The sequence below is a fragment of the Giraffa tippelskirchi genome, chromosome 4 (assembly GCF_054371585.1).
Source record: "Giraffa tippelskirchi isolate mGirTip1 chromosome 4, T2T-mGirTip1v1.2.pri, whole genome shotgun sequence".
NCBI lineage: Eukaryota > Metazoa > Chordata > Mammalia > Artiodactyla > Giraffidae > Giraffa > Giraffa tippelskirchi.
The window spans coordinates 29,917,282-29,940,807 of record NC_137278.1 but is presented as its reverse complement, the minus strand read 5'-3'; the positions used below and the strand labels follow the sequence as shown (position 1 = coordinate 29,940,807).

General features: G+C 48.4%; 1 protein-coding gene across 1 annotated transcript in view; it reads right to left on the bottom strand.

The window, feature by feature from the left end:
• KLHL29 (kelch like family member 29) overlaps positions 1-23,526 on the bottom strand; it is a 327,064-nt gene that overhangs the window by 278,560 nt on the left and 24,978 nt on the right. The gene's annotated exons all lie outside the window — the stretch shown is intronic.

Below are 23,526 nucleotides of genomic sequence, written 5' to 3'. Positions count from 1 at the left end.
TTATTTATAGTGAAAAAAAAAGCTCTATAATACTAAATAGCATGTTTTCTTGCTTGCTTAGTCGCTCAGTCATGTCCAACTCTTTGCAGCCCCATGAACTGTAGCCTATTAGGCTTCTCTGTCCATGGAATTGTCCAGGTAAGAATACTGGAGTGGATTGCCATTTCCTCCTCCAGAGTATCATCCCGACCCAGGGATTGAATCCATGCCTCCTGTGTCTCCTGCACTGGCAGGTGAATTCTTTACCACTGACCCCCCTGGGAAGCCCAAATAGCATGTTTATAGCTACATAAAAATCTTACATGAAAGAATGAAGAAAGGAAGGATGATCTGGAATTGATACCCACAGTTTTATACTGTGTTTATCTTTGGGGTGGCTGGTATTATGAAGTATTTCCATTCATTTCTTTTTTGGCTCATATTTTCTGATTTTTAAATAATGAGCATACATATTGCTTCTGTAACAAGAAAAATATAAGAGCGAATTTGAAATGAAGAATAGCCTTCTGCCATCCAGGCGAAGGGACCAGGGATGTAGAGCCAGCCAAGGGCCTGTCACACGGTCCCCAGAGAGGAGAAGGTGGAGGTGGGACTGCAGGGAATAATTATTCTTGACCCATTTTGAGTCTGCTTCAGAGAAAATATACTTGTTAGATAATAAAAACATAAGCCTCCAGGCATATTTCCTTCCCACAGAGAAAGAGCAGCTGTGGCTCCCTTCCACATTATTCACTCCATCCTGAACTCGGCACACAGGTTATACTTTCAGATGAAGGGCCCAGCTGCAAACTCTGGGCTCCTGTAAACTCAGCCCAAGCCCCTGGGGAGTCAGAGGAGCTGAGGGTGCCTGGGCTCCAGTGGACCCCTTGTAAAAATTCTGGAATAGGATCCAGGATCTGGCGTTTTCTCCAGAGGCTACCCACACAGGTGCTGGAGGGCCCTCGGGCAAGACGGAGGCAATAGCCCCCGAGGCAGTCCCCAGGCTACACAACAGGGGGAAGTGTGGAGTGGGGGTGAGGTGGGGACAGCTGCTGTACCCCATCTGTCTCAAGTCTGTATGCTCTCAGTGTAGGGATATCTGGGAAGTCATTTAAAACAGTAAATGTAAATCAGCTAGAAGGTCAAAAATAAATCTATTGTTGTCATGAATTAATTCAAAATGGAGTTTATAGGGACAGTGCTCTGTGTGGCTTGGGACATGTCTCTTCATCTCTGGCCTTAGTTTCATCATTTATATACCAAAGGGGCTGGCCCAAGTGTCCTTGGGCGTTGCAGGGCTGACAGTCTGTGCTCTGAGGATCACTTTCTAGAAGAGACAAAATTCATTCCCAGTTCTAAACGAGACAATCAACCACAGTAATACCCATGTTACTGTGCTCAGCATAGAAGAGATACCGAAGGAGGTGCAGGCTGGGTGGTCTTCCTGGTGGAGGTAAAGGCTGAATCATACCTTAAAGAATGGAACAGATTTAAGTAACCCCTGGAAACAGTATTGGGACTGATGCAATGATCCAAGGTACTGTCTCTTCTGGACCAGCTGGAGGGCACAAAGAATCCTTCTCAGGAAGGGATGTAACTGTGGGTGGTTTTCCTGGGCTCAAAACTGAAGACATAGTCTGTGAATTCCAAAGCACCAAATAATCTGTAGATTTCTTTTAAAGAACATGCACGATAGCATGTAGCAGCTGAAAGTGATGTTTGTGAAGTCGAATGGCAACATAGGGGAATGCTCTCAGAATGAGGAGGGCAATCGGGACACAGAAACAGGTCTGTATAGGGAGGTAGTATAGACCAGCAGGGTGGTTCTCAAAGTGTGGTTCCCAGGCCAGCAGCATCAGCAACACCTGGGAATTTATTACAAATGCAGACTCTGAGGTCCAGACCTACTGAATCAGGAACTCTGGAGCTGGGCCCAGTAAGCTGGTGATTTTTATACAGGTGACATATGAGGACCATTGTGCTCGGGGAAGGGTGGGGGGAGGTTCTGGGGTCACAGACAGGGAGGGGTTCAAATCCCAGCCCAGCAGCTAAATACCTTCAGCAACCCATTCAAGCTCCAGTCAATTTTTCTGCCATAAAGTGGGGTCCATTAACCCCTAACCAGCAGGAGTTCTGCGAAGATTCAACTCATTGATATATGTAAAGTCCCAGTTCAGCGCCTGCATGAAAAAATATATACATCTGAAAAATTAAGAAGGAAATTTACAAAATGATAGTGGTGGCTGTTGGGGAAGTGGTGTGTAGGTGACTTCCCGTGTCCTCATCTCCAGTCTCTAAACTTTTGGTAGGGCAGTTATGTGAGTTATAAAGCCAAAGAGAAATATTTATACAGCACAGTGACAACCCACAATGGGAGCACTACTCTATCCTTCGGGGTTGAACCGTGGTTGACATGGTTGACATGGCAAGGAGCACGAGGCAGCTGCATGTGTCCCTCCCTGGACACATGGCTGCCCAGCCCCTTGCCCTTCCCCCCACCAGCAACCACTGCTTCACAGAAGGGACTCACATGGAGAGGACAGACCTTGAGCTCATTGGTGAGGGATCAGGACCCAGTTGAACACATATGCACACATGTGTTCATGTGTGCACATGTCCAAGTGCAGGCTTGTGTTGGTGAGAAGCAAATGTTTATAATCAGAACTCAGAGCTGGTCATTCGTTCCAAGCCCCCGCCTTGGGCACGTGGGGAAGCTGAGGCCCAGAGAAGAGAAGGCACTTGCTCAGCTGAGGTTACACCCTGAGTTAGCAGGAGTCAGGAAGGGAGCCCAGAGCCCAGCCTCGCTTCAGCCTGGGCTGAGATAGGGAGCCCAGAACTTTCCAGGGGTTGTCTAGGAAGGTGCCTTAAAGAGAAAAGAGTACGGCATTTGGACAGCGAATATCAGAGAAGTATTTGGAGGCCCAGATGGTTCTGTTGGGGGAGCTAAAGCCGTCAGATCCCTCCTTCCATCTTGTGAAATCTCAAAGTGTGCTGAGCAGCGATTATGCCCCTGGGGTTTAGACACGAGAGGAAGGCACTTCTTCACAACTCAGCCCTGTGTTCCTGTTTGACACGTTTCGGTCACTTACACTGAGAATCAACCCCAAGTCAGCCCAGGTGACGCAACATGATACACATGAGGGGCCTGGGGGCAGAATGGGTTCCCCTTCTTGACCCCAAGATAATATAACCCAGATGCACCCTGGCCACCATGGCTGCAAACAGTGGGTGTGTGCTTACTGTTGGCGCGGGCAGGTAAGAGACGAGACACAGACACCCTCATAATGTCAGACAGGTTAAAGTGATTACAGAACGCAGAGAATGAGGAATGCAAGTTGGCTAAACTAGTAAAACCCTAAGCCCATGTCAGACCCTAAGCATCTCAGAAACATTTCTAGGGGAGCGTGGGCCTCAGACTCCCAAACCTCACATGCAGGGGACAGACACAGGGACCTGTCCAGGAGTCACTGCTCCCCTCCACTTGTGCCCATGCAGGGTTCTACAGGCTGCCCAGGGAGGCATCGCCTCTTGTAGCCAAAGCCCCAACCCTGTTCCCTCTACATGGCTCGTGGTGGGTGAGACAGGTGTTCTGTCATTAATCCATCAGCAGCAACAGCCTGCAATGCTCCATCAGGGTGTGACATATTTCAACACCAATCAAGAGACGAACTTGTGAGCATGCTGATGGCTCATCAAAGCTCCAGACGGGGATACAGTCTGGCACTCTTGTTAATGGCATTCTCTATTAAACTAGAGCCACCCAGGTATAAAATAGCTGCCCAGGTAGGAACCTCCATGAGCCTAGGAAGATGGGCAGACAGTCAGCCGATGGGCTCCCAACACCGCTTTACCTAACTACAACATGCTAGAATATTCCTTCTGAAGAGCTTCCTGTGTTTAAAAATATGTCACAGAACTGACATCAAGGACCTTGCTCATGAACCAACAGGATTTTACATTTTTATCTTTAAATACTTCCCAGTAGGTGAATTACCTAAATTAGTCAATAATAGAACCCCAAATGACTATGTTCAGCCAATTGAGTGTGACACCAAAATGCGTGACCGCATGAGCCATCTCTCTTCAAAGCCATTGTAACGTGACAGCCTGCAGGCACTGAAGGGTCGCAATTTTGCTGTGATGGTGGAATGCCGCAGCTGAAGGTTACAAACTCATAAACATGCGTGCGGACATGCAGAAACTGCCACCCTCTGCGCCTAATGCAGAACCCAAAGTTACTGTTAATACCTAGGATGTTTAAAAATGTTATTTCCACCAATATCAATTTTTCTTCAGGACACTTCATTCAGAGCATGACTTCCCACTGCAATAGACTTGGCTGGCAACTCAGGTTAAAGAAGTCATTCAGTAAAGAGTGATTTCTGACACATTCATTCATTTCCTGTGACCATGGCCATATTGTGAAGTGCATCTCCATTTTCATGTAAACATAGAACGTTGTAAAAATACTCAGCCTAGAATCAACTGAATGTACCATTTTCTTAGAAGAGGCTCTTGCACGATTATCCTGTTGTGTGATTAGCTGGGGCTTTCTTGGGAAATTTCTGGCGCTAGTGGTAAAGAACCTGCCTGCCAGTGCAGGAGACATAAAAGATATGGGTTCAATCCCTGGGTCAGGAGGAGGACATGGCAACCCACTCCAATGTTCTTGCCTGAAAAATTCCATGAACAGAAGAGCCTGGCGGGCTACAGTTCATAGGGTCACAAAGAGTCAGACATGACTGAAGTGACTTAGCACACACATTTCTTGGGAAGTTTTGGGGGACCTTGAGCTCCAATGAGGTCCTCAGGAAAGAGAGTAGAGACATCAAGAGGTGCCTCTGGTGGTCACCTGGCTTGTGAAAAGCCAGGTCAAGAGGCCTGGGCATCATTAAGTGAATCGCTGAACATCTCAAGTCTGTATCACTCTGTGAAAGAGTGACAGTACTTCTCTGTAGAACAGAAAAAGAGCTTGGAAAGAGACGTGCTTTCTGAATGACACATGTGGTCCTTGTAGATAGAGGTGAAATTCCACTGCCCCTCCTGCGTGCCTCACCCCCGTGCCAAACTGCATGGCCCCTACTAGAACACAGAAGCTTCCAGAAGAGCTGTCAGCTGTAACTAGGCCCAGCTGCTCAATGAGATCTTGGCACAAAGAGCTGGCAGCCCTGCCCTTTGCTGCCTGGTCATCGCTCCAAGCGCTGCATTTGGTTCTCGGGCTGTGCTTTTCATGGATGTGGACAAACTGCAGCCCATTTAGAGATGCGTGAGCATGATGCTAAGAGGGTGTGAAACGTTCCTGTGAAGAGCAAGAGATGGAGACGTTACTGCTGCCCTGGTGTTTATCTGCAGCCACAGGGAGGGTGTGGTCACCATCTGCACCTGTCTTGTGGCCGGTGAGCCAGGTGCCCTTTGGGTGACCCCAAGGGGCAGAAAGAACTGGAGGTGGAGGAAAAGAGCTTGAGGAGCAGGGCCTTTGCTCTGCCAGGCTGTGCCCAGAGGGATGGACAGCCATGTGGGCAGCACACTCCTGCCCCTGGGAGGAGACCAGCAGTGACTGGAAAGTCACTCCGCAGGGGAGCCCTCAGGGAGCTCTTGAGTCAGTGATTCTATAAATAACAGTACCTGGGATTGATACGTTTGAAGATAGGCTGTGGCAGGTCAACCAACTGGAATAGATACAAATAAATGTTCCCGCAGGATGGGTCACAAAATACCTACGGAGGCCCGACCACAGTAGATGGTTTCTTCGTTGCTTGAGGTAATCATCTGTCCCAAAACATATGCCTTCTTCCCAGTGGGTGCTGCCTTCTGGAACCCTGCTGTCCTCCTGCAGGAGAGCCTTTCCCCATGACCCTGAGGCCATCTCCCAGGGTGCAGAGAGGGCGCAGTCCTCCTGTGATCAGCACCTTTGAAATGGCACATCCTCTCGAACTAGATCACTCTTGAAGATTCCCTGGAAAAATACACTCATGAGACCCTCCTGGGCCACCAGGAAGCTGTGTGTCAGCCTCCTCCCATCTCTGGGACTCGATGTGGCCCCTCTACAGAAAGAGAACTGGTTTGCAGGGCCAGCGTCCTGTGGTCCTTCCAGCTCTCGCAAATGGTGCAGGGCATGGAATCCTGCCTCCCTGCTATCCTCCTGCCAAGTCACCTGACAGCAGGTTCTTGGAAATGATGTCACCTGCACCCTGTCCACCCAGTCTAATCTACCGGCTGGCAAAGCAGCTTAGCTGGGGATTAGCCTCGGGGTGCGCCTTCCAGGGCTGCTGTTTTGGGAGATATGCACTTCCTCAGTGTCTGTGGGAACAGGGTTGGGTCCTGCTGCCTCCTGGGGTTTCGATCTTTGAAGGATGTACTTTTCATTGTGACTTAGTCTCAGGAAAAAAGAGGCCAAGGTAACATTGATAAGTGTCCTCGCCTCTGACTAGGCTTTGGAATTTGCAGTGGGCATGGTCACTGGTGGGTGGAAGGTGACAGGGGTCTTTGCCTGGGGTTTGTGTCTTTAGATTGGCATTTGTAATCCCGTTTTTGACTAATGAACTCCATTTGTGGTAATCTATAATTTCACAAACCCCCTCCAATTAAAAAAAATCATTTTATCATTTTTGCATGGCTTATGGTAAAAAAAATTTTTAGTTAAATATTTTATATGAGTATATTATTCAAAGATTATATTAAATGAGCATTAAAAGACAATTTTTAATAATGTTCATTATATCTAAGGACACATTTTAACGTTTTTCCATTTAACAATTTATACCCAACATTTCAGTTCTTTTAAATTAGTTGTGCAAGGAAAGACTGATTTGTTGACAAATAAAACACAACATTTTGGTTCTGAGACCAACACATATTTGAAACATAATTGAAACTTAATTATATGCACTAGCTTCAAAAATAGATAAAAAACTTGTGTACTGTGACCTGATCTTTAGGATTCTTGCCTTTTGAGCTTAAGAAAAATCAACTGCATTATTTTTGCAATGTTCACATGTTATCTAAATGACAAGATAAAGCAGGATTCAGAGAGAGATTGATAAGTTCTTCAAAATAACACATTGCAGGTAATATTTTTTCCAGTCAATAACAAGACAAGCTAGTTAAATTTTCTCTGTATATTCTATGGACCCCCATCCTTTTCTGCCCCTTCATTTGACATACTAATGACATTCAGAAGACCTATTTAAGGACTTGGATCAGATGATCACAGCTTGTGAAACTGGAAAAAATGACCGAGGCAAATTTGCAGAACTATCGTTCTTAGGCTTCTCATCAGCTTGGGGGTGGCTTAATATAAATGTTCTTTATGTTTTCTGTCTTTGCCACTTTTTATAGCCACGCTTTGGTTATAGATAAAATCATATATGACAAATAAAGAAACAACTTAGGGGGATTTAGGGAAGAATGGATACATGTATTTGTATGGCTGAGTCTCTTTGCTGTTCACCTGAAACTACCACAACGTTGTCAATCGGCTATACCCCAATACAAAATGCTTTTGGTGTCAAAAAAAATTACTAAAAAGCATACAGCAGTCAAATTGATCCAAAGTGATAAGCCATTTGGTGACTGAGAGAAATGAGCATGATCATTCTCACATGATACACACACAGGCAAACATGCATGTACACACAGGCACACACACATTCAGAGGTCCCCAAAGGTCTATTTCAGGGAAAATTATGTAAGTAGTCATTTACAGATTTTTTAAAAAATATATGATTTGAAATAGATGCGTTTACCATTTCAGTGACAGCAAACCCCTGCTCTAGCACTTGCTCTAGGAGTATTGGCTCTACCCAGCCTTAGTTGGAGGAGTAGAGGTGGTGCTTTATCACAAGAAAAAACATTGTATATTAATGCATATATGTGGAATACAGAAAAATGGTACAGATGCTCAGGGCTGGGGCAATGGGATGACCCAGAGGGATGGGATGGGGAGGGAGGTAGGAAGGGAGTTCAGGATGGGGAACACATGTAAACCCATGGCTGATTCATGTCAATGTATGGCAAAAACCACTACAATATTGTAAAGTAATTAGCCCCCAACTAAAATAAATAAATAAATAAATAAATAAATAAATAAATAAATAAATAAATAAATAAATAAAAAGCAAAGACAAAAAAAGAAAAATGGTACAGAGGAATCTATTTGCAGGGCAGGAATAGAGATTGCACATGTAGGGGACAGACATGTGGATGCAGAGGGGGATGGAGAGGGTGGGATGAATTGGGAGGGTACACTACTTTATGCACCACTTTGTGTAAAATGGGCTTCCCAGGTGGCACTAGTGGTTAAAGAATCCACCTGCCAATGAAGGAGACATAAGAGATGCAAGTCCAATCCCTGGGTTGGGAAGACCCCCTGAGGAGGGCATGGCAACCTACTCCAGTAGTCTTGCCTGGAGAATCCTATGGTCAGAGAGGAGCCTGGTGGGCTACAGTCCATGGGGTCACAAAGAGTCAAGCATGACTGAAGCGACTTAACACACATGCATACATGTATAAAATAGCTAGCTAGTGGTAAGCTGCTATATAACACGGGGAGCCCAGCCTGGTCCTCTGTGATGACCTAGAGGAATGGGATGGGGGTGGGAGGGAGGTTCAATAGAGAGGGGATATATGTATACTTATAGCTGACTCACTTTGTTGTATAGTAGGAACTAACACAACATTGTAAAGCAATTATACCCCAATTAAAAAAAAAAAGTAGCCAGAGTGACAAGGACTATCCTGTGGGGAGCTGTGTGTGAAGGGGACAGCAAGTCAGGCCCTTGGGGTGAAGGTGGATGGCTGGGAGGCAGGTGAGTGAGGAGAAAGGGCCTGTCAGTAAAGACACGAGGTGCAGTGGTGGGGATGGGAGAGTCTGAGCAGTGGTCTGGTTGGGAAACTTCCAGGAGGTTGGAGGCTCCAAACAGGATCTGGAGAAGGTACCTTGGGAGTGTGAACACGGGATGCCATGCAGAGATTTAGAGGAAACTTGTAAGAAATCTCGGCATTATTCTTCAGAGAGAAAGACACTGCTATGGTTTCACACACACACACACACACACACACACACACACATCACCCCTGGAGCCTGGGCCACGGGCAGGGGTGGGCATAGCTATACTTGGTCTACCTGCCTAGGACAGTCCAGATTGAAACAGGAGCTCAGAAGGTGGCCCTGAGCACAAGCCATGGCCCGGGGGGATAAGAAACTCTGACAGACCCACCAGGCCACGGGGGAATCAAACATTCCAGAAGCCATGGAAGCCGTTTCTCTACAAGGGGAATGGGGGTCCAGAGTTCTTCTTCAGGTTGTTGGGAAATTTGAGAGGCAAAAGCATTGACTCTGCAGTTGCTTGAGAAATTCTCAAGGAGGGTTTGTATGCAAGGGCCGGCAGACCCCTGGAGGGCCTCCAGGAGGGCAGAAGGAGCCCCTTCTGTGAAGGGAAGTGACTCCCGGCTTGGGGAGCTGTAGCCAGGGGAGCCCATCAGTGAGGTGACCACACGGACAAACACCACTTGGGCAGCAGGCCCTGAAAGAGGCCCTCCCACCGCAGCCTGAATGGCATTTTAGGAGACTCACAGGATTTTATACCCCTACAGAGAAGAGAAACAAGAAGCAGGTGGGCAAAAACCACTTCCCAGGATGTAAGCAGCTTCTCTGGGGACCACTTGAGGACTCCAGTCAACCCAGTAGCTCAGCCAGGGTCAGCAGCCCTGGGCCTAGGGGGTGATGGAGCCCCAGCCCTCTACATACACCTCGAGACCCCCTGCCCTGGAGGATGCCAGAACAATGTTCAGTATCACCCCAAGAAGGGTCGCTCATGACTCCCAAACACACCTCCAAGGGACGTTCTCACCGGTTTCCTGCACATCTTTCCATCGGCAGGACTAGTCCAGCTCAGGGTGGAGCCTTCTTGAGTCCTCTCCAGGTCCCTGCCCGGCCCTTGGCACAGGCACCACCAGCCGGGCACGGGGAAGGGCAACGCTCATCAAAGGTCCACACTCCCGGGTGAGTCTGCAGGACCACCGTGCTCCTGTGGCCTCGCTGGGCCCCAGCCAGGGCTCTGGCAGAGTCTCTGGGTGTCAGAGGCCAGCTCCTGGGTCCCAAGAGGTGACTCTACCAGGCCCATTCATAGGCTGCTTCGCTTGAATGACTCGAGTTTTTCATTTTCTAAGAAACAGGGACATAAACGGCTTGTTGGCATTTTACCGACAGAGGTGTGGGCGAGTGACTGGATCCCTCAGACTCGGTGCTGAAGGGGAAATCGGAGGCTCTGAGAGGGAGGGCCGCGTCATCTGCCTTTGTGTGCGCACACACTCTCTCACATCCAGACACACAGATGGACACAGACACACACAGAGACATACACACTCCCACACCAAACACAGACACACAGACACACATGCTCAAACACAGAGATACACTCCTGTACTCAGACACACAGAGGCACACATGCACAGAGACACACACACTCATACAGAGAGACACACAGACACACTCACAGAGACACACACAGTCATACAGAGAAACATACAGAAACAGAGACACACTCACACACAGACACACTCCCAGAGACACACAGTCACAGAGACACCAACACAGAGAAAGAGACACACGCAGACACACTCATACAGAGAGACACACACTCATACACCAAACACACATGCTCATACACAGAGATATACACTCATGCACTCAGACACACAGAGGCACACCCTCATACAGAGAAACACACAGACACACTCATGAGACACACTCACACACAGACACATTCACAGAAACACCAACACACAGAGACACACACAGACACACTCACACAAAGAGAGACACACACTCCCACGTCAAACACAGACACACATGCTTATACACAGAGATATACACTCATGCACTCAGACACACAGAGGCACACCCTCATACAGAGAAACACACAGACACACTCATGAGACACACTCACACATAGACACATTCACAGAAACACCAACACACAGAGACACACACAGACACACTCACACACAGAGAGACACACACTCCCACGTCAAACACAGACACACATGCTTATACACAGAGATATATACTCCTGCACTCAGACACACAGAGACACACATACCCAGAGACATACATACTCATACAGAGAAACACAGACACACTCATAGAGACATATTCACACACAGACACATTCACAGAGACACTAACACACAGAGAGACATACACAGACCCACCAAAACACAGAGAGACACACATATACAGACACACTCACACTCATGTACTCAGACACACACACACACTCAGGTAAAACTTTCTTCCTGACATTAGGACAAGCAGAAGAGATTTTGCACTGGAAACTCTGAGCTTCCTCCCTCAAGGAGAAGATGTCAGGCCAGGGACAAGGAGAGGCCGAGACTGCCAGGAACACAACTTCTGTTCAGCACATTCCACATGTGAGCCTAGACAGTGCCCCACCCTGCCTTTTCAGTGCTGACCCAACCGTTTAACCTGGGGAGGAGCAGACACATTGTAGGCAGTGGACTAACCAGAGATGACCACAACATGGGCACCCAGAGATGCCACAAGGTGGGCTCCAACCATCGGCCCTCAGAGGCGAGGGCTCAGGATGGAAGGAAGTGGGACAGGGGTCACGGGGTGGAGTTGAGCCTGGGCTGCATCACCGCAGCTTTCAGGGCCTCAGTTTCTGTCTGTAAAGGGGAAGGCATCTCCCAGAAGGCTGTGATGAGCAGTGAGCTAAGGGAGGGAGTGTCGCTGAAAGCATCAGGATTGGCCCTGCCTCTGCAGGGTCTCTGTCAACTGGAGAAGAGAAGGAGGGACCCAGAGGGGCCTCTTGCAGGGCCTGGGGTCTGTGCTGGGACGTGAAGGTTGGGTAGGGAGGACTTCAGTAGGAGGACTGGCAACCCACTCCAGTATTCTTGCCTGGGAAATCCCATGGACAGAGGAGCCTGGCGGGCTACAGTCCATGGGGTTGCAAAGAGGCAGACATGACTCAGTGACTAAAGAACAACAACAACAAATGTGTCTACACATGCCCTCAGGTCCCCAGGATGCTCTTTCACAACGCTCTCCTGCCCAGAGCTCCTCTGAGGGATGTGACCTCAGCAGGGCCATTCCTGGCAGAATAGTGACACAGTTGGGACTAGAGGTGGGCCCTTGCCCAAAGGTAGTCCACACTCAGTCCAGCAGGTGCTCTGTGGAGACAGCCCAAAGGGGCAATGCCAATTAGCTAAGCCTGCTGGAATGTCATTCCTTTGGAATTCTCACCAGAAAGCCAGCACGATGCACCAGCTGATTGCAGGGAGGGACAGAAGAAAGACAGGAGGGAAAAGCCCAGGCCTGAGCGGACAGCCATCACCAGGGGCAGAGCTGAGATGAAAACGTATGGACACCCTCGCCGGTGGGGAGCACACAGCAGAGCCACCTGGTCCTTGGAGCCAGCGGCCTTCAGTTCCCGTGGGGTTCTGCCTCCCTGCAGGGAGCCTCCAACCCTTGTAGCCAGAAGGGTGAGAGGCAATGACAACACAGTCAGTTTCAGGGCAGCAAAGAAGGCGAGGAGAATGGGGATGGAGAGGCGAGCAAAACGTTGGGGACAGCCTCGACAGCTGAGGAGATAGTGGCTGTTTGACAGATGAGGGCAGTCCACGAGGGTCAACAGGCATGGTGGATGGTAGGGGGAGAGCTGATCAGAGCTGGTGGCCTTCTTGAGGTGACTGGCCCAGCTAGTCCCAGTGGTGGACCAGGGAGAACGGCCCCATGGAGGCGACGGCTACCACGTGCTTCCAGACAGGCCCTCATCCCTGGCGGGTCACCACCGGTGGCCTGAACTTCTTGTTCCGCCCGTGTTCCATGGGTGAACACATAGGGGAGTGCTGACCTCGCCTCTGTGATGTGTTAAGGGGGATGCCCCTGAGGCTCAGAGAAGAGAAGGCAAGCCATGCTGTCACCCAGCCGGTCCAGAGCCACTGGGACGGGAGCCCAGTCCTGGGATGACAGACTGGCCCCAAGTCCTTTCTGGGAGCCGCCTTGACCCTGCCCAAAGGTGCGGCCTCAGGTGCCAAGTGAAAACCAGACTCCTCATTAAAGCCCTGGGTGTCCCAAAGACTAATTCTGCTCATCATTTTCAAGGGAAAGGGCAATTAAAAATCTATTCTGAATAGAAGGAAGACATAATTTTAGAATGAAATTGAGAAGATGCCCTGAAAATAACATAAACCGTCCGAATCCAGTGATTAAAAGGCGATAAATCAGCTGCCCTGCTCTGAGTCCTTCTAATCGGCCATTCCCTGGATCTGCAGGAAGGATGGCCCTGGGGTCCCCCGGGGACACTGCCAGCCTCCTCACACTCATGCCCAGAGCTGGCACAGTGAGCGAGGGTCGGGGATGGGGGCCTACTACCATAAGGTCACGTGGTCACACTGGTGGCAAAGATCCAGCCAGTTTTCCCCAGAAAGCGCGGGGGAACAGACCACTCAGCAGTTCATGCTGTGGTGGTTCCCACCCCAACCAGGTCCCACCAGGCCCTGGGAGCACCTAGAAGGGCAGGGCTCTTCACCCGGCCTCTACGTTCACTGACCCCAGACACGGCAAAAAGTGATGGGAGAGAAATGGAGAAGAAAAAGGGTGAGATGGTTCTGAGCTGGCTGGAAGGTCCAGCCAGTATCAGCAGGGTTCAACACTTCAAGTCACAAATTCAACTTCTTCTCTTCTTTGGGGGTGAACAATACTGGCCTGGGAATCTAGAAGCTTCATTTCTTCTGACTCGACCCATTTTAATTTAGTCAGTGGGACAGTTCACTTCTCATAGAACTGCTGGTGCTGGCGCACGTGTGCTCAGTCATGTTTGACTCTTTGTGATCCCATGGACTGTAGCCCACAAGGCTCCTCTGTCCATGTGATTTTCCAGGCCAGAATACCAGAGTGGGTTGCCATTTCCTCCTCTAGGAGATCTTCCTGAACTAGGGATTGGACCCACATCTCCTGTATCTTCTGCATTGCAGTGGTATCTTCTCTTTACCACTTGAGCCATCAGGGAAGCCCGGTAGAACCAGTACGACTACAGCTTTAGACTCTAAGAAATATTGCTGGGGGATATAACATAGCAGGAGGCAAAGACAGAAACGCCTTAGTAGGAGAGAAGAAAGCCTATTCATGACACAACTATTTCTTTACACTGAAAAGTATCATCAGGCACCTTTGGGAGCCAATGTTACAACAAGTCAGACGTCACACGGTACTAAGGACAATCCAAAGGGGATAAATATTTATTAAACTCATATCATGAGTCAAGCCCAGTGTGTTACATTCTTTCTCTTTGAATCCTCACAATAACCCCTAAGGGGAAGGTATGGTTATCCCGCCTCACAGCTGAAATAGCAGAGAAGCGGAGGGTGAAGTTGCTAACAAAGTTAATGAGCGACAGTGAAGGTGTCCATGATGGAACTGCAGCTTCTGAAGCCCAGCTTCACCCACCACCCCACACTGGTTACTGTTTAGCACAGGCTGAAATCTAGTCAACAAAGAAAGTTCCTGTGTCAGCAACAGTCTGTGGAGGAGAATGTGAACATTAACAAATGCCTGATTACTGTAAACTAGCTCAGAAATGCCAGGGCACTAAATCATGCTGAAGGCTAACATTTCCAAACCACGGCATTTCATCTGCTTCCTGCATTGTCCCCCTGCAGGCCACAGGTTGGCTGGAAGGGCAGGAGGGAGACGGGATGTGCCCCTGGACCCGACCAGGGAGCACCAGCCTTGGGACACATCCTCCCAAGAGCCCGTGCCCATTCCATCCCATACAGGGTGGAAGGCCACGGAGACCCAGAGGGAAGAGATTTCAGAGTGGAGTTGGGGAGAGAGGCTGGGGTCCATTTCAGAAGGTGGCAGTGTGAGAGGTCCAGGGCAGACGATTCCCAGTGAGCTGATTTTATAGACCTTATGGTCAGCTGTGGGATCTGTACTGAAGATGTGGATTTAGGAACCATTGTGTTTGGCAGTTTAGAATATGACTCAAGAAGATCATGCAGCGTGGGGAAAAGAACAAAGATAGAGCCCTTGAAAGGTTGGGGGAGTGAACCCGGCAGGGAGGGTCACCGTGTGCATGGCTGGCCGTGGACTGAGACAATCATGACTCCTAAGAGGCCACAGTGGATGAAACAGCAGCCTCTCCAGGAAGAGTTTCAGTAAATGGATGGCTCTTTGCAGCATTACTGATGGAGAGATTAGGACACCCCAAAGGACACAGGGCCATGAACCTCACAGGCAGCAGAGGACTGTAGTCCCTCCAACCCAGAACTGTAACTCTATGCAGAATCCCTTTTATTTGCAAGAATAGAGCCTGGACTTCCTCCTGGGCTCTGCCTCCAACTCACTGGCCAGGTAATCTTGGCTGGCCCTTTGCCTTTCTGCCAAACGAGGAAATGGAGGCACGTACCTGGAGAGGACAACACAACCTGTCCTGTCCATTATCCTGGCAAGGACTAGAGAAGGAGAGAGAAGGAGAAAAAGGGAGTGAATGCTCATAGTCCCAAGACACCAAATCCCCGGGTCAGGGGGGGGTTGGGTTGCTCTGGCTGTGTTGCCAGTGGTGGGACTCTGTGGGGTTAGGGCTTCCGAACCTGGGCTCCTTCTGTGTTTGGAACATAACAGCTTCCTTCCAGCCTACAGGTGTTAGCAGAGAAGAAAGAAATGAGGGTTAAGGATGTCCCCAGGCACCTTTTATTGTGACGGTGAACCTCTAACAGGCACACAGATTCTCAAGGGTCCTGGGTTACTTTGGATCTTTCTCTAGAAAGCTGTTCTGGTCACTTTCAACCCAACAGTATTTACCAGTTCCTTGTTGGTGGCCAGCTATGCACTCTATCCATGTTTTCTTATTCGCTGCTCGCCACAATCCTTCGAAGTGAGGATTATGATCTTTTATTGTACATATAAGAAAGTGGGGCCTGAGAAATCTGATGCCACTCACATGAGCCCTGGGATTTGGACCCAGGCTGTCTGGCGCCCAAGTGCTTCATCTAAACCCATAGTTCCCAGTCTTTCGGGTTTCATGAGCTATTGAGCTTCCAAAACATTTGAAAACAAATAATAGGTTGCTAACTTCATATCGAGCCAATTAACAATACTTTAAATAGCAAACAAACGAATCACCTTCCCCTCACAAAAGAAAGACCAGTTTTACCAAACGTATGCATGAGCAGACAGGCACACACACTCAAGGAGGGAAGAGACACAGGAGACACTCCCGTCACTCTGTCTGGTGCTCAACTTGAACCCCTTCCTAAGGAGACAAAACTCACCTCCCACTGACGAAGCTGAAAATGGTGAGCACACTGACCTCTCTTTGTCCAGCAGTCAGACTCTCAACGATATCCACTTTTAACCAGAAGCCAGTGAGGCAAAGAAGTGGGGGTGGTGCAGAATTAGGGCAGTAGCCCCGCTCATCATTCGGAGCTGGCAGTACTGGGGGCATCAGCTGGAGGTCTGATCTGAAGCTGGGATCCTTACTGGGTCAGATCTGGGCATGGGTGGTTGTCATTCCTGGTCGTGTGGCCTCTGAACTGGGTTCTCCACCCTCCTGGAGATTCGGCTGCCTAATATCCTTTTAAAAAATTCCTTTTCTGCTTCAATTAGCCAGAGTTGGTATCTGTTGCTTGCTGCTTGGACTTTTTTGAAATTAAGGATTTTACTCTTGACACTTCTGAAATATTGTTTTCAAATTTTTCATGAAAAGATCACACAGACAACTAGTCACAAGCAAGATGTCAAAGAGCACACTGCCTTTGTTTTCTTCTAGCAGTTTCATGGTTTAGCGTCTTACATTTAAGTCTCTAATCCATTTAAAAGTTAATATTATTTTTTTTACTGATGTATAGCTGATTTACAATGTTGTGTTAGTTTCAGGTATACAGGAAAGTGATTCAATTATATGTACATATACAAATATATGAAAGTGAAAGTCGCTCAGTCTTGTCCTGCTCTTAGCGACCCCATGGACTGTAGCCCAGGAGGCTCCTCTGTTCATGGAATTCTCCAGGCAAGAACACTGGAGTAGGTTGTCATTTGCTTCTCCAGGGGATCTTTCCGACCAAGGATTGAACCTGGGATTCCTGCTGCAGGCAGATTCTTTACCATCTGAGCCACCAGGGGACACACACACACACCACACACACACACACATATATACTTTTTCATATTCTCTTCCCTTATAGTTTACTACAAAATATCGAGTATAATTCCCTGTGCTATATAGTAGGTCCTTGTTGATTATCTATTTTATCTATGCATGTGTGCTCAGTTGCTTCAGTCGTGTACGACACTTTGTGACCCCATGGACTATAGCCCACCAGGCTTCTCTGTCCATAGAATTTTTCAGGCAAGAATATTGAGTGTGTTGCCGTTTCTTCCTCCAAGGGATCTTCCTGACCCAGGGATCCAACCAGAGTCTCCTAAATTGCAGGCGGATTCTTTACTGCTGAGCCACCAGGGAAGCCCCATTTTGTACATAGGAATGTGTATATGTAATCCCAAGAAAGTGAAAAGTGAAAGTGTTAGTCATTATGTCACGTCCAACTCTTGGCCACCTCATGGACTGTAGCCCACCAGGCTCAGGTAGGAATACTGGGTTGCCATGTCCTTCTCCAGGGGATCTTCCCAACCTGGGGATTGAACCCAGGTCTCCTGCATTACAGGCAGACTCTTTACTGTCTGAGCCACCAGGGAAAGTGAAAAGTGAAAGTGAAAGTCCCTCAGTCGTGTCTGAGTCTTTGTGACCGCATGGACTATACAGCCCATGGAATTCTCCAGGCCAGAATACTGGAGTGGGTAGCTTTCCCTTCTCCAGGGGATCTTCCCAACCCAGGGATCAAACCCAGGTCTTCTGCATTGCTGGCGGATTCTTTACCAGCTGAGCCACAAGGGAAGCCCAGTTACTGCCTGAGCCACCAGGGAAGCCAATCCCAAACTTCTCATTTCTCCCTCTACTTGGACTCTTGACTAAGAGAACATAATCTTAGAATAAAGGACAACATTTTAAATGGAGTGCATTTAGCTCCATGAAAGGCTCAGTACACAGTGTCTGTGTTCTCATTCTGCTGCAGACCAGTCTGTGATGGGCAACAGGGACCTCTAGACTGCACTATTCTGTGTCCCCACCCTTCCTTAAGGGGTCATACATGAGAACCAGGAGCCCTATAATGGTCACTCTCTGGTTGAGGCATCACCAGTGTGTCCCCACTGCCCACAGGTAAAGGTCACAACTGACCTCTCCAGCCCCATCTCCCCCACTCCTGCTCTCTCTCCAGAGATGCTGAGATGGTTTCCACCCAGCCCGCAGGATACAGTCAGCATATCCCCACTTCTCAACTCTACTCATACTGCAATCTGTTCCCCACCCTTCGTTTTCTGCTTTTAAAAGTTCTGCTCATCTTTCCAGCCCTCCTGCAGCCCAGCTTCCCAGCCCTTGGAGATCTTTCCTCCTCCCACGGTCTTACAGTTTCACCGTCTCTGTTAATTTCTTGCTTTTTAAGATTTTCTTTCAAAGAGAGGGCTGGGACATTGCCTTCTCCCACAGCATCCCCTCCAGAGCTGCCCACCCTCCAGCGCAGTGTCTCCCTGCATCCTCCAGGCTGGGGGGGGGCACCTGGCAACTCTGCTCGTTCCTTTGAGATCCACTTTGTCTTCTCTCTCTTGGCAAGATGGAGAATAAACTCATCTCTGTGCTCCTCAGGAGCATCCTTCAAAGACAATTAAGTCCCTCCTCAGCCTCTTTCTTCCGAAATGAAATTATCCCTAATCCTTTACCCCATTTTCAAGAGCCCTGTTTTCTGGTGCTTTAATGGAGTGGAGTCCATCTGAGGACCACCACAGCTGGGAGGGCTGCAGGGCTCAGATGTGGGGTTGTAGGCATCTATGAGAGCAGCAGCCTCTTCTCAGATCACTTGCAAAGTGAACTCACCTGGCCATTTACAGTCTCCATTACTTATTTCTTTGGCCGATGCCATCCTACGCTACAGCAGAGCATCCAATCCTCGCCTGGAACCCACGAGGAAGGGTGGGAAAGTGGGAAGCCACATAAAGGGTGGGAGGCTCGACAGGACAAACTGAGGGCCTTGAACACCAGGTTCAGAGCAAGGGGTTTTGGTGGAGGGCAATGGGTAATTTAAATGAGGAACTATGGGGAAATTAGCAAGCATCCAGGGTCAAGTAGTGGCACATGACCATGAACGTGTGCTTTCCCCTGGTAGGCCAATGGTTTCTTTCAAGGTGGGGACCAGGCTGTTCTTAATTCTGTCTCCCTCAGTGGTATAAACTCAGTTTTGGCATTGGAAAGAGAGTGCTATCTTTTGTGGGGGAGGAAGGTGGATCTTAATAAGGAAGTGGATAATTACATGAAATCAGATTAGTAACCTCTCCCCAGTAATGGCAGTTCTAGCTCAGTGAAGTGGAAAGACAATATTGCAACCACCATGTCCATGGGTCTGGAGTGACCGGTCCTTGCCACTGAGGGAAAGATCACACAGCATGAGGGCATTGTTATGAGAGAAGCAGCAGGCTGAGTGCCACCCAAGTGCCTCCCCCACCCACAGGCTGGTCCCATGGTTGGCTTCTGCACGGAGATGGCCTCTATGGCCAACTCAGCGTAAAAGTGATTCTGCAGATGAATAATTTTTACTCACAAATGATCCTTCACCCAGGGTTGAGGAGTTGCCTTCACCTGTTTAGGAACGAAAGCCTTAGAGCAAGTTCACCGGGCCTGACACCTGGCAGTTCAGAAACTTCATTACATGCATCCTGGGTCTCACCTTTCCCCAAATGAAATAGAGAACTGCAGGCATTTTCTTGAAGGCAAACAAGAAAATTGCCCAAAGAACCAAGTAATCTTCAAATGTCAAAAACATCCAGTGCATGAATCACGTTTAAGAGCGAGCACAGGAATTTGGCAAGGTGACAAGCAGTGGTTTACAGCATTAAAGGTGACTCAGAAACAGTCATACAGTCAGAAGTGGAGGGAGAAAGATGCCTGGACCAGTCCGAACCAGCCATCTCCCTCGACAGGCCCAACACCTGCCCATTTTCCCATTTGTGAAAGGGCATTGAAGCTTCCAGCTTCTTGAGTGGGAGATCAGTAATCCTTGGAGCAATACATGCACCCACTCAGCCCCATCAGACCTGGCAGAAGAGTTCTGCAGCATTGCCTTTGACCTCTGAGCAGAAGACACCTGGGCAGGTGCTTATGCAGTGGCCCAGGGCTGTTTACCCACTATCTTCTCTCTCTACCAAATGCAGGATGCTCGTCTTCTGAAAGAAGCTGTGAAATCCTTTCATTCAGTCCCAGGTGCTCAAAAGAGCTTCTATTTCACCATAATCTCCACCCCTTCTGATTCTCACAGGGCTGTCCCCGGCTCTATGGGTTGCAGGCCCTCTTTCCCTCAAGACAATGATCTTCCTGTCCTACAGCCTTTGTCCAGCCTTGGAGCGCAATTCAGATTCAGTCCACGCAGCCACATTTATATATGCTGGTCAAGCTTTGGGCTCTGCAGTCCATGGGCCGGTGATGCTGACCCCATCTGCCTTATCTCCAGCAAGCCTCTTGACTTCTGTCCTCACCTTCCTTTGCCCCGTGGTGTCCACGACCAACTGGGCTGGGTCCTCAATAGACAGCAGATGAGAGCCTGGTCCAAGAATCATAAATACTGCTTGGGACCTGAAGTCAGAGCAATGGCAGGGATTTGTTTCTATCCCTTCTCTGAAATTCCTCAGCTATTGACAAGCTCTGAGCGGATCTGTGTGTGAGTCAGCCTGCTCCATGACCCTGCGACATCTTGATCCCTGGGATACGTTCAGAGGTGCTGGAGGAAGTCCAGCCTGAGCTGCCTTAGGTCAGGGCCCTCTGACATTTCCTAAGGAGCCTGGAAGTGAGACACGCCTAATGGGAACTAAAGGTCATTCTGATGAGAACGTGAGTCAGAAAACATTCATGACTTAAATTTTGGTGCCTCTGGAAGGTTATTTGTTATTAGATCGGGCCCGTATGCAGGGCCTAAGTGACTCAGACAGGAACTTCACTTTCTCAAATCTGCCAAAAAAAAAAAAAAAAGCCCAAGGAGACCCTAAGAACAAACCACTCAATGCTGGGGATGCTGGGAGCTGCCATTTTCACATCCGGGATGTAGAGGAGGCAGAACCAGCAGTACCTGCTAAGATTCCAGTGCAGGCTTTCATTTCCCAGTGCGAGAAGAATAAGGATATTTTTGTCTCATCTCCTGACAGCAGGAACAGATGAAGCTGAGAAAACTCTTCTGCCACACACAACAAAAGGAAATCCAGCCGACCTCACCACTCTCCTCCCCAGGGTCTCTGTTACCTGGATGCTGCTTACCTGGACAGCTTAGTCATCACACCACATCTCCTGGGACCTACACCCACTCCCTGGGCCCAAACACCCGAATCACACACACACCCCTAACACATATATGGCATGTTCGAATCGAGGAAACCATTTCATGTTCCCCAAATACCTCCTCTGGCTCCAAATACTGCCCGGCCCCTGCCCTTGGCTACCTGTTACACTCACCCCAGTCCTTTTCTGGCTTCATGGAATAGACTCCTCCCTTTCCTGGCTGCATATGAGATGTGGGACATCCTTCTATCTGAGCATTTGTTACATCAACTTGATATTCCCATCTCTTCTGTCTTTCTCACCTCCCTAAGACTAAAAGTTCCTTCGGAGGGGTATGACTGTGTTTTATTCACCATTTTTATTTATGCTACTGTACCTGGCACACACAGGCATACCTCGTTTATTGCACTTTTCTTTATTGTGCTTCACAGATGCTGGGGTTTTTGTTGTCTTTTGCTTTTCCTGTTTTATTTTTCAGAAAATGAAGGTTTGTGTGGCAACCCTGAGACCAGCAAGTCTCTCAGAATCATTTCGCCAACATTATTTGCTTACTTTCAGTCCCTGTGTCATGTTTTGGTAATTCTTACAATATCTCAAAATTTTGCCTTATTATTATATATGTTTTGGTGACCTGTGATCAGTGATTTTTGATGTGACTATTAAAATCGTTCTGATGTTTTTTAACAATCAAGTATTTTGTCATGAAGATATGTGCATTGTCTTTTTAGACAAAATGCTTAATAGACTACAGTAAAACGTAGCATAAAACTTTTATTTGCGCTGGAAAAACCAAAGAATTTGTGTGATTCACTCTATTACAATTTCTCTTTATTGTGATGGTCTGGAATTGAACCCGATGTATCTCTGAGGATGCCAGTAGTAGGTGTTTCATAAATATTTATTGAACGTATGATTACATAAGTGACCTTAAATTGAAGCAAACTTAATGTTCTTCTTGGCTCATGCAGTAACATGATCGGGCAAGGTATTTTAAAGCTCATCATTCAGACAGGAGGGACTTCAGGGAGGAAAGGAAGGCTCAGGACAAAAATGGGAAGGGGTGGGAGAGACCCTGGTTCCGTCCTGTTATGCAGAAACTCACCCTGCAAGGTGGGACCGATCAGCCTGGAAGGCAAGGAAGTTCACAGATTGTGGAGATGTGTGGATTCTCTGTATTTATCTCCTTTTAGTATCTCCAGTGTTGACTCAGCCAACACATGGTGGAGGATACACAGGAAATCTCCATACCCGGGAAAGCACCGTCTCTGCAAGCCAGAGCATGGGAGTGGCAGGATGGCCCAAGAGGACTGGGTCTGACCACAGGCTTGTCCCTTAGGTCTAAGATTTTTCTTCCTGAATCTAATTCGCATCATCCCTACAAATGGACATCTCTGAACCTGATCTCTCCTCTGAGCAAAAGCCGGACCCACATGTTTAATTGCCTACTTGCCACCATTGCCATGTCTCAGCAGCCCTCACACTTAAAAAAAAAAAAAAAAAAACCCTCAATCTTCTCCAATACACCTGCCCTCTCCCAGTGTTCCCAATGCCATCAATATAACCTGAGGAACAGAAATTTCGGTGTCACCCTTAAGACATCCCTCCTTTATTTTCCCACATCCCACTTACCACCGAGGTCACCCACCTCCGCCTTTTAAGTGTCTCAGACTAATTCACTTCTGTCCACCTGCACCACCAGTTCTCACTTGGACTCTGGCAACCATCCCCAATCTGAACCTCATATTCTTCCTCAGCACTCTTCAGCAGGTTCCTGCATGGCAGCAGGGCCATTGTTTAGAAAATGCCATTCTCTTGCTTAAGAGCCACCAAAGTCAGGCAGTGCTCTTGCAATAAAGACAGAGATTCATATATGACCAGCAAGACCCAGCCTGCTCTCTCCCTGTCTTATTCTCTGGGCTCCTCCTGGACCACACTTCCTCTTGCTGTCTCAGCTCCGGCCTCTCTGACTTTCCTATTTTTCCTGGAAAGTGTCATACTCTCACCTCTTCTGGCTACATTCTACCTGTCTCCTCTGCCTGCAATGCCTCTTCCCCCATCTCCTAGCTCAACTGCCCTTTAAATCCTGAGGTCAACCATCCCTGTAAATCTCAGCTCAGTCATCACTGGTTCCCTGAACCCAAATTGCAGC